Source organism: Schistocerca cancellata, chromosome 7 (genome assembly GCF_023864275.1).
Source record: "Schistocerca cancellata isolate TAMUIC-IGC-003103 chromosome 7, iqSchCanc2.1, whole genome shotgun sequence".
Lineage (NCBI taxonomy): Eukaryota > Metazoa > Arthropoda > Insecta > Orthoptera > Acrididae > Schistocerca > Schistocerca cancellata.
The window spans coordinates 340,285,940-340,298,250 of record NC_064632.1 but is presented as its reverse complement, the minus strand read 5'-3'; the positions used below and the strand labels follow the sequence as shown (position 1 = coordinate 340,298,250).

Sequence of the window (12,311 nt, the reverse complement as noted above, 5' to 3'; positions counted from 1 at the left end):
AACAATTAAAATCGCTCAAAAGAGGAAAGGCCTCTGGACCTGATGGGATACCAGTTCAATTTTACACAGAGTACGCGAAGGAACTTGCCCGCCTTCTTGCAGCGGTGTACCGTAGGTCTCTAGAAGAGCATAGCGTTCCAAAGGATTGGAAAAGGGCACAGGTCATCCCCGTTTTCAAGAAGGGACGTTGAACAGATGTGCAGAACTATAGACCTATATCTCTAACGTCGATCAATTGTAGAATTTTGGAACACATATTGTGTTTGAGTATAATGACTTTTCTGGAGACTAGAAATCTACTCTGTAGGAATCAGCATGGGTTTCGAAAAAGACGGTCATGTGAAACCCAGCTCACGCTATTCGTCCACGAGGCTCAGAGGGCCATAGACACGGGTTCACAGGTAGATGCCATGTTTCTTGACTTCCACAAGGCGTTCGATACAGTTCCCCACAGTCGTTTAATGAACAAAGTAAGAGCATATGGACTATCAGACCAATTGTGTGATTGGATTGAGGAGTTCCTAGATAACAGGACGCAGCATGTCATTCTCAATGGTGAGAAGTCTTCCGAAGTAAGAGTGATTTCAGGTGTGCCGCAGGGGAGTGTCATAGGACCGTTGGTATTCACAATATACATAAATGACCTGGTGGATGACATCGGAAGTTCACTGAGGCTTTTTGCAGATGATGCTGTGGTGTACCGAGAGGTTGTAACAACAAAAAATTGTACTGAAATGCAGGAGGATCTGCAGCGAATTTACGCTTGGTGCAGGGAATGGCAATTCAATCTCAATGTAGACAAGTGTAATGTGCTGAGAATACACAGAAAGATAGATCCTTTATCATTTAGCTACAAAATAGCAGGTCAGCAACTGGAAGCAGTTAATACCATAAATTATATGGGAGTACGCATTAGGAGTGATTTAAAATGGAATGATCGTATAATGTTGATCGTCAGTAAAGCAGATGCCAGACTGAGGTTCATTGGAAGAATCCTAAGGAAATGCAATCCGAAAACAAAGGAAGTAGGTTACAGTACGCTTGTTCGCCCACTGCTTGAATACTGCTCAGCAGTGTGGGATCCGTACCAGATAGGGTTGATAGAAGATATAGAGAAGATCCAACGGAGAGCAGTGCACTTCGTTACAGGATCATTTAGTAATCGCAAAAGTGTTACAGAGATGATAGATAAACTCCAGTGGAAGACTGCAGGAGAGACGCTCAGTAGCTCGGTACGGGCTTTTGTCTAAGTTTCGAGAACATACCTTCACCGAAGAGTCAAGCAGTATATTGCTCCCTCCTACGTATATCTCGCGAAGAGACCATGAGGATAAAATCAGAGAGATTAGAGCCCACACAGAGGCATACCGACAATCCTTCTTTCCACGAACAATATGAGACTGGAATAGAAGGGAGAACCGATAGAGGTACTCAAGGTACCCTCTGCCACACACCATCAGGTGGCTTGCGGAGTATGGATGTAGATGTAGATGTAGATGGGAAAAGGAAAGGGACTAGATGGGTAAGGGCAATGACTAATGAAGTTTGAGGCCAGGAGGGTTAGAGGAACATAGGATATACTCCAGAGTGAGTTCCCACCTGTGCATTTCAGAAAAGCTCGTGTTGGTGCTAAGGATGCAGATGATATAGGCTGTGAAGTAATCATTGAAATGAAGAATGTCATGTTGGGTGACATGCTCAGCAACAGAATCATCAAGCTGTTTCCTGGCCACTCTTGGTCAGTGGACATTGATGTCTGTTCTTGTCATGCTCACATAGAATGCAACACAGTGGTTGCAGATCAGCTTGTAGATCATATCACTGGTTCCACAAGTAGCCCTGCTTTTGATGGGATAGGTGATCCACTCCCATTGTCCTCAAATCACTCCCTGTTAGCTTCCCAGAATTTCTTAACCTCAAACCTTGGTTCACCATCATTCCTCAAATCCCTTAACATTCAAACTAACCTTACATCCACAGAAAGAGCTGTAATCTCCCACCTAAAAACTGATCCTGACCTAATAATCCTACCTACTAACAAATGCTCCACCACTGTTGTTTTGAACCACAAGGAATACCTGGCAGAAGGACTCCGCCCGCTGTCACATTCATATCCCTACAAACCCTGCCACAGTAACCTCATTCCAGAAATCCAGCAGGATCTCCAGTCTCTCCTTAAATCTTTAGGCTCATCCCAGAACCTCTCCTCAGCTGTACTACTCCCTGCACTCCTACCTTCTACATGCTTTCTAAAGTCTACAAACCAAACCACCCAGGACACCCCATTGTAACTGGTTACTGTGCCTCCACTGAGAGAATTTCTGCTCTCATAGACCTACACCTTCAGCCTATTGCTTGTAACATACCCTCCTATATAAAATATACCAACAATTTCCTCCAATGACTCTCCTCAGTTCCTGTTCCTTTACCACATGGTGCCCTGCACATCACTGTTTATACCATCTCCCTTGACATTAACATCCCTAAAGCCCATGGCCTTATCACTACTGAACACTACCTTTCCCAACACCTGAGCAATTCCAAACCAAGAACCTCCTTCCTAGTCGCCATGACCAACTATGTCCTCACCAATTACTTCTTCTCTGAAGGCATTACCTACAAACAAGTATGGGATATGACTATGGACACCTGTATGTAACCATCCTATGCCAACCTATTCATGGGCCATCTGCAGGAATCCTTCCTAAACACCCAGAATCTCAAACCCCTAACCTGGTTCATATTCACTGATGCCATCTTCGTGATCTGGATCGAAGGTGAGGACACCCTATCCACATTCCTCCAGAACCTCTACAACATCTCCCCTTCACACCTTCCTTGATGCTGACATCCACCTCAGTACCTCTGTCCATACCAAACCTGCCAACCACCAGCAATACCTCCACTTCAACAGCTGCCATCCATTCCATACCAAGTCCCTTCCATACAGCCTACCCACTCATGGCCATCACATCTGCAGTGGCAAGCACTCCCTCTCAAAATATACTGAGGATCTCTCTGAGGCCAATTTTCTCTGCCTCGTGATGACTGGGTGTTGTGTGATGTCCTTAGGTTAGTTAGGTTTAAGTAGTTCTAAGTTCTAGGGGACTGATGACCATAGATGTTAAGTCCCATAGTGCTCAGAGCCATTTGAACCATTTTTCTCTCTGAGGCCCTCACAGACCATAATTACCCACCCAATCTTGTACAGAAACAGATCTCCCATGCCTTAGCTTTCCAGTCACCCACCACCACTCAGTGTCCCACTATCTGGCCAAAGAGGAGCATTCCCCTCGTGTTTCAGTAGCACACAAGACTGGAACAAATGAATTACATTCTCCATCAGGGTCTCAACTGCCTCATGTTGTGCCCTGAAATGAGAAATGCCCTACCTACTATCCTTCCCGCTCCTCCCACAGTGGTATACTGCCTCCCACCAAACCTACACAATATCCCTGTCCATCCCTAAACAACCCCTGCTCCAAACCCCTTGACTCATGAGTCATATCCCTGTGATGGACCTACATGCAAAACATGTCCCATACATCCTCCCACCACCACCTCTTCCAGTTCGGTCACAAACATCATCTATCCCTACCTGTGAAACCAGACATGTGATCTACAAGCTAAACTGCAACCACTGTGCTGCATTCTACCTGGACATGACAACCAACAAGCTGTCTCTCTGCATGAATGGCCACCAACAAAATGTGAGCAAGGAACAGCTGGACCATTCAGCTGCAGAGTGTGCCACCCAACACAATGTTCTTCATTTCAGTGACTGCTTCACAGCCTATATCATCTGGATCCTTCCCACCAACAGCAGCTTTTCTCAATTCTCTGCAATATAGCCTATGCTCCTGTAACTTCCTGGCCTCAACCTTCATTAGTCATTGTCCTTACCCATCTAGCCCCTTCCCTGTTCCCATTCCAGCATTACACAGCTCTCTATTCCACCAAAGCACCCTCAGTCTTTTTACTTCTCTCCTTTTCTGTTCCCCCCTGCCCTCTATCTAACCACCAAACTGCACCTAGGTGCCCTACTCTCTCCCCACATCGTCCCTGTATGATCCCCAACCAGCACTTTACCATCCCCCATCCCTATCCAGCTATCCCCCCCCCCCCCCCCCCCCCCCATTTCCTGCCCCAGACTGTGGTCATGTGAGTTGTGTTTGCATGTGTGTGTGTGTGTGTGTGTGTTATCAGTTTTTGACAAAGGCCTTGTTGTCTTGAAAGTTCATTTTCCGAGAGTCTGTTTGTTGTGGCTGTTTGCAACTCTCCATCGCCCCTATATAGTGAGCAACAACTATCCTTTTCATATTGTTACATTCCATTCTGGGTTTTCCACTGCTTGATTTAATCATTAAATATACTTTTATATTACAAACAAGGTATTAGTACAGTTGGATTCAAAAACTCATCAATCAATATAACAATGGATTTAAAAATTACATACATAATTAATACATTATAATTACCATATCACAATAATACTTATATTTACACTTTTTCTGTGTTGGGGGTTGGATGAGTATTTTTCTAATGATAATGTATATTATAAGTTTGCATTTGCCAACTTATTAACAGAGAAGGACGACTGCCCGGGGCGGGGGGAGAAAAAAAGCAGTTTAACAGTCTCTCTGTTTCTTTAGCTCTTAAGCTCGGTGGGAAGTAAACAGAAAATTTTGGCACCAGCATATTTAAACAATCCTTGCATCAATGAAATACTTTTTAATTCATAGTGGATGTAAATCTTGGTATAGACTAGTGCATGTTAGCATACAGAAGGTTCTTTAGAACAAACCATACAAGAGAAAATATTTTGAAGAACAACAGCAAGTATTCCTGGATCAACCATTTTTCATGGCATAATCATCATTCTCTTTATGATCACATTTTGAAACTTTTAGCATCAGTGTATTTAAAACCTCCTTGCAACATGACATATTGCAATTCATAGTAGATTTAAATCTTTCATACGGAGATGGGCATGCAGACATTTACATTGCTTCAGGAGAGTGTAGAGTTCTCTAGAACAAACCTCAATAGAAAATGTATTGGGGAGTAGCAGCAAATATTATTTGATAATATTGTTTTCATGATATATACTTCATTCTCCCTATAACTTTGTTTAACATGCTGCCTGTCATGGCCGAAAAGAGCAAACTGCACATGCAACATCTGCAAGTAATTTTGCAGTATAGAGCAGCATGTTCTGCTCAGATGTCAGTAATGAGATAACTCATTGTTAACAATCTGCTATCAGCTTGCATATTTGTAAGTATATTTATAATGTAGCCAATATGTTTCTTTATTGAATTAATAGCCATCCTATTCTTATTTTTAGATAGTTCACTGATGATGATAGTTAACTGTGGTTAATTTTCCTCGTAAAATGATTAGTATTAAGTGGAAGCTGAGTGATGTAGAATATGAATAGCTAGGCAACATTAACAAATGAGAATGAGACAAGTTTGTGGGCTAATTTTCAGGTGGTGTAAGTGTCTATGAAGCACCTTCAAATGAGCATTCTACTGAGGAATCAGACAGTGATTGCAGTGAATAAAATGAAGTAGGTGATCAGACTGGTCCAATACCAGGGCACTACACATAACAGTGATACACGGAGTGAAATTGCTTAAGATTGATCAGTAGTTTTGTTCTGTGAGAAAGTGCAGTTGAAATTGTGACTTGAATTGAATTATCAGATTAGATTAGATTAGATTAGATTAGATTAATACTAGTTCCATGGATCATGAATACGATATTTTGTAATGATGTGGAACGAGTCAAATTTTCCGGTACATGACATAATTAAGTTAATTTAACAACATACTTAAGTTAATATAACAACTTTCTCATTTTTTGTATTTTTTATTTTTATTTTTTTATTTTTTTTTAAATATATTTTTTTAAATTTATATCTAAAAATTCCTCTATGGAGTAGAAGGAGTTGTCATTCAGAAATTCTTTTAATTTCTTCTTAAATACTTGTTGGTTATCTGTCACACTTTTGATACTATTTGGTAAGTGACCAAAGACTTTAGTGCCAGTATAATTCACCCCTTTCTGTGCCAAAGTTAGATTTAATCTTGAATAGTGAAGATCATCCTTTCTCCTAGTATTGTAGTTATGCACACTGCTATTACTTTTGAATTGGGTTTGGGTGTTAATAACAAATTTCATAAGAGAGTGTATATACTGAGAAGCTACTGTAAATATCCCTAGATCCTTAAATAAATGTCTGCAGGATGATCTTGGGTGGACTCCAGCTATTATTCTGATTACACACTTTTGTGCAATAAATACTTTATTCCTCAGTGATGAATTACCCCAAAATATGATGCCATATGAAAGCAATGAGTGAAAATAGGCGTAGTAAGCTAATTTACTAAGATGTTTATCACCAAAATTTGCAATGACCCTTATTGCATAAGTAGCTGAACTCAAACGTTTCAGCAGATCATCAATGTGTTTCTTCCAATTTAATCTCTCATCAATGGACACACCTAAAAATTTGGAATATTCTACCTTAGCTATATGCTTCTGATTAAGGTCTATATTTATTAGTGGCGTCATACCATTCACTGTACGGAACTGTATGTACTGTGTCTTATCAAAATTCAGTGAGAGTCCGTTTACAAGGAACCACTTAGTAATTTTCTGAAAGACAGTATTGACAATTTCATCAGTTGAAATATTTTGTCATCAACGCACCTTGTGCTCCCCCCATCCCTCTTGCTTCTGAAGAATTTGTTACATTATTAGTTGAACAGATTAATATATTCAAAAGCCAGAATACAAAAGAAGTAGATGAGGAGATTGAGGAGCCACTTGAAGTATACGATTACAGATATAACTGAAATGGAAGTTTTTCTGTTGGTTAACAAATAAACAGGTGAGGAAGTGAAGTGTTTTGTGTGGAATGTTGGCCTGTGTGATGCCAAAGTATAAACACTGTGGTGAAGAGAGGAGAAATGCTTAGAGGCTTTTGAGATGTGGATCTAGAGAAAACTGGAAGGTGCAAGATGGACAGGAATAACACGAAAGGAATAACATTGTTTCACAAACAAGTACACTTAAAAGACATTCATGTATAGCTTTCAGCCACAGATTTCATCAGTAAAAGAGAGAAAAAACACACACCATTCACACACACACACACACACACACACACACACACACACCACACACCACACACACAAGCAAGCACAGCTCACACACATACGACCACCAACTCCAGCAGCATCTCGGGCCAGAATGTAACATCATGTGGGATGCAAGCAGTTATCTGGAGAGGGTGGGGAAGGAGAAGGGAAGGGACAATGGTGTGTGGGTGGGGAGAGAGACAAATGCTGTCTGGTGGAGGGTGCAGGGACTAGACTGCCAACGGGCACAGTGTCAGGAGGTTGTGGGACAGGGAGATGGGGGATAAAAAGGCAAAAAAGGAGAGGAGCGAGGAATGATCAGCAGATGCATTAGCAGAAGACTGGAAATAAACATGGTGGGAGATGATGAGAATGAGGCCAGGATAATTACAGGAGTGGAGAATGTGTTGTAAGGATAACTTCCATCTGCACAGTTCACAAAAGCTGGTGGTGAGGGGAGAATACATATGTACTGGGATGTGAAGCAGCCAGTGGAATCAAGTGTGTTATGTTTAGCTGCATGTTATGCCACAGGGTATTCCACACAGCTCTTGGCCAAAGTTTGGCGGTGGCCATTCATCCTCATGGATAGCAGGTTGGTAGTCATACTAACATAAAAAGCTGTGCAATGATTGCAACAGAACTGGTAAATGACATGGGTGCTTTGACAGGTGGCCTGATCCCTGATGGGGTAAGACAAACCTGTGGCACTAGTGGAATAGGAAGTGCTGGGTGGTTGGTTGGTTGGTTTTGGGGAAGGAGACCAGACAGCGAGGTCATTGGTCTCATCAGATTAGGGACGGATTGGGAAGCAAGTCAGCTGTGCCCTTTGAAAGGAACAATCCCGGCATTTGCCTGGAGCGATTTAGGGAAATCACAGAAAACCTAAATCAGGATGGCCGGATGCGGGATTGAACTGTCGTCCTCCCGAATGCGAGTCCAGTGTCTAACCGCTGCGCAACCTCGCTCAGTATGCTGGGTGGGTGGATTGAGCAGGTTCTGCACCTGGGTCTTCCACATGAAAATGATACTTGTGCAAGGAGCTAGGATTGGGAGTGGTATAGCGATGGACTAGGATGTTGTGGAGATTGGGCAGGCGATGAATCACCACTTTTGGAGGGGTGGGAAGTATCTCAGGTATGGTGGCACTTCATTTCAGACCACAATGATAGGTGATCAAAGCCCTGGCAAAGGATGTGGTTCAGTTGCACCAGTCCAATTCTTCGTGGCTGGTTCTCACAGGTGGTGGGAGGATTGCGGTGTGAGGGAAAACTGCACAGAAGATCTGTTTGTGGAGTTTGTCTGGGGGATGGTGCCTGTCTGTGAAGGGCTCAGTAAGGCCCTCAGCGTACTGAGCAAGGGAGATTTTGTCAATGCAGATATGCTGTACCTGGTTGGCCAGGCTATATGGGAGGGATTTTTTGGTGTGAAAGGGATGACAGCTGTCGAAATGCAGATACTGTTGCTGATTGGTGTGTTTAATGTGCACAGAGGTGCAGATGGAGCCGTCAGAGAGGAGGAGGTCAGCATCTAGGAAGGTAGCACGCTGTGTTGAGGAGGACCACATGAAGCAGATGGGAGAGAAGGTGTTGAGGTTGTGAAGGAATGAAGATGGGTGCCTTGGCCCTGAGTCCAGATCATGAAGATATCATCAATGAACCTGAACGAGACTAGGGGTTTGATGTTTTGGGAGGCTAGGAAGGTCTCCTCTAGACGGCCCATAAAAAGGTTGGCATAGGAGAGTAAGTAGCAATCTGTCTTTTCCTACATTGTTGATATTCCTACCTTGACTTTCCACTGTTTGATTGTTTTGCAAAGGGTGAATGAAAAAAGACAAACACCAGAAAGAATTAAGACGATGGAAAGAAATTGGCTTGAATGAGAAGAGATTGTATAATAATGGATTCACTAGAAGAACTGGTGACTGTAAGGAGGACCTGAAGTAGGAGAAGATGCAGTTAGCTGACATCAAGATAAATGTGTCATACACAGCTACAAAAAGGATGACAAAAAGTTGGGAGGATTGGATACTACTGAACTTGCAGAGATAGACCTATCCAATAGAAGAAAACATCATCATCATCATCATCATCATCATCATCTGGGACTGTGGTTGTTGTATTCTATTAATACAACATTACTGGAGTACAAGTCCTTGTACACTATCATATTCTGGCAATCTCTAATAAGCAGGAATATACACACATCAAAAAACGTTTTGCATCACCCCGGTTCATAGAACTCCTTAAGATAGACATTGACTTTGGGTATTTTATCACATACACAGTCCCTTTGACTGCTCAGAGGTATCACTAAACCTGCCCCAAGATGTAAACAACCATGCATGAGCAGTGCCTATTAGACAGAGGGACTCTGACAGCCGATCACTTCCAGTCATTCCACCAGGAAGGAGGTACATGGCTCATGTTGTCTGTAGTTCAACCATGCCTTGATGGTCAATACTGTGGTTCAATCATGTCCAGATTGTTACTTTGTGCCAAGAAGTGCTCTCAACAAGGGAAGTGTCCAGGTGTCTCAGAGTAAACCAAAGTGATGTTGTTCGGACAAGGAGGAGATACACTGAGAGAGGAACTGTCGATGACATGCCTGCTCAGGCCGCCCAAGAGCTACTACTGCAGTGGATGGCCACTGCCTATGGATTATGGCTCAGAGAAACCCTGAAATCAACGCCACCATGTTGAATAATGCTTTTCGTGCAGCCACAGGATGTCATGTTACGACTCGAACTGTGTGCAATAGGCCGCATGATGTACAACTTCACTCCCGATGTCAATGGCGAGCTACATATTTGCAACCATGAGACGATTCAGCACAGTACACATGTGCCCAACAACATGCTGAATCGACCACTCAGGATTAGCATCATGTTCTCTTCACCGATGAGTGTGGCATATGCTTCAACCAGACAATTGTTGGAGATGTGTTTGGAAGCAATGTGGTCAGGCTGAAAGCCTTAGACACACTGTTCAGCAAGTGCAGCAAGGTGAAGGTTCCATGTGGATTTGGGTGGCATTATGTGGGGCCAACATACACCTCTGGTGGTCATGGGAGGCGCCATAATGGCTGTACGATACGTGAATGCCATCCTCCAACTGATAGTGCAACCATATCGGCAGCATATTGGTGAGGCATTTGCCTTCATCGACAACAATTTGTGCTCCCATCATGCACATCTTGAGAATGACTTCTTTCAGGATAACTACATTGCTGGACTAGAGTGGCCAGCATGTTTTCCAGACATTAACCTCATCGAACATGCCTGGGATAGATTGAAAAGGGCTGTTTATGGACAACGTGACCCACCAACCACTCTGAGGGATCTATGGCGAATCGCCGTTGAGGAGTGGAATAATCTGGACCAACAGTGCCTTGATGAACTTGTGGATAGTATGCAATGACAAATACAGGCATGAATCAATGCAAGAGATCATGCTACTGGGTACTAGAGGTACCGGTGTGTACAGCAATCTGGACCACCACCTCGGAAGGTATCGCTGTATGGTGGTACAACATGCAATATGTGGTTTTCATGAGCAATAAAAATGGCGGAAATGATGTTTATGTTGATCTATATTGCAATTTTCTGTACAGGATTCGGAACCCTCGGAACTGAGGTGATGCTAAACATTTTTTGATGTGTGGATTTCAGCTGTTACTGGCATGATTTAATATCTCAAACAACTCAATGATCAAAACTGCAAAATTAGATCAGTTCATTTTTATAGTAACATGAGCAATAATTATGCTTCAGACAAGATACTTTGCATTGAGGAATTAATGATTCTGAGATACGGTCATCCGTTTTTCAGGCAGTATCAAAAGAAGAACCAAAAGTATACTGTGAAATTTGAGGAACTCTGAGAATCTAGTGGCATAGTATTCAAGATAGGAATCTGTCATGGTAAGTTTAGAGGAAATGACAGAGATGGTTCATGCTTCTGGAGTTCTTTTTGATATGATGGAAACATAGTAGAATTAAGGATATGAGCTATATAAGGACAAATTTTGTAACTCTGTAAATTTAAGTGTGTGGGAAAGTATGTAACAACAGATAGATTAGCAGAAAATCATTACCTAAAAATGTATTTTACCAAAATTTGCTGTGTTGTCTACTTTATTCATCAAAATCAGTTTCAGTCACATGTAAAGGGTGTGGACTGGATGTGGGTGAGTGGTAAGCTGGTGGAGGTGAGAGTAGCTGCAGAAGTTGAAGGTAGCCAATGGTGACAAGTAATTTACTGACTATCCAAGTTCTGCAGGTGAAGATACAGGATCCACAGGAGGTGGCAGCAGATGTGGTCAGTGACCTGAGGCCAGAATGGCAGGTAACTGTGCACCAGTGTCCGTGGTTTCATCAATACATCTCGGTGATGATGTTGCTAATGGTACCTCGTTCTGCCCCAACACTGCATCCAGAGATGGCACTTCTGTGCTACAACTGCATGCATGCATGCACATCTAAAGGAACATTTCATCATACTTCTTACAAATGGAAACACTGCAATATCATATTTATCTGCTGATACCAGGCTAGCAACGTTTGATTAAATGTCTCCCCTGTACAGGCATTACAATAAGTGTACAAGTGCAGGTTAATGACACATGGACAGTGGCATATAGGAGTTTAGGACTGGGTGGGAAGTGTGCATGGATATCCAAAATTGATGAGGCAACTGGTAATGACAAGCAAATCTTGGATTGAGTCCTGGTGCAGTATAAATTTTCAATTCCACAAATGGAGGTTGCCCATACATTTCCTGTAATACAAGAATTACATATCAAGTGTCATTCAATCCAATGAAATGGTTTCTTATTATTCAGTTTTGTAAAAAAATATTAGATGGCTGAATAAGATTTCTCAGTTATAACAGATGTGTATATATATCTGTTTTATTTTCAAGTAACTGGAAGATGTCTCTGATCTCTATCTTGTATAGAAACAATTATTCATTCATTGACAGTGAATAAGATACCAGTCACACAGAAAAAAGTAGAAGAAAAGAGAATGTTTCGAGACATATCATCAATAAAATGAACTTAATTTTTTATTACTGCCTGGAGCACAATGTCTATGTTTTATGGCAAAATTACATTATTTGAATGAAATTTTGTAAGCACTATTAAGTTACTTTATTTACAGTG

At 42.0% G+C, this 12,311-nt stretch overlaps 1 protein-coding gene across 1 annotated transcript in view; it reads right to left on the bottom strand.

The window, feature by feature from the left end:
- The window catches only part of LOC126091843 (uncharacterized), a 443,987-nt gene that overhangs the window by 253,418 nt on the left and 178,258 nt on the right, over positions 1 to 12,311 (bottom strand). The gene's annotated exons all lie outside the window — the stretch shown is intronic.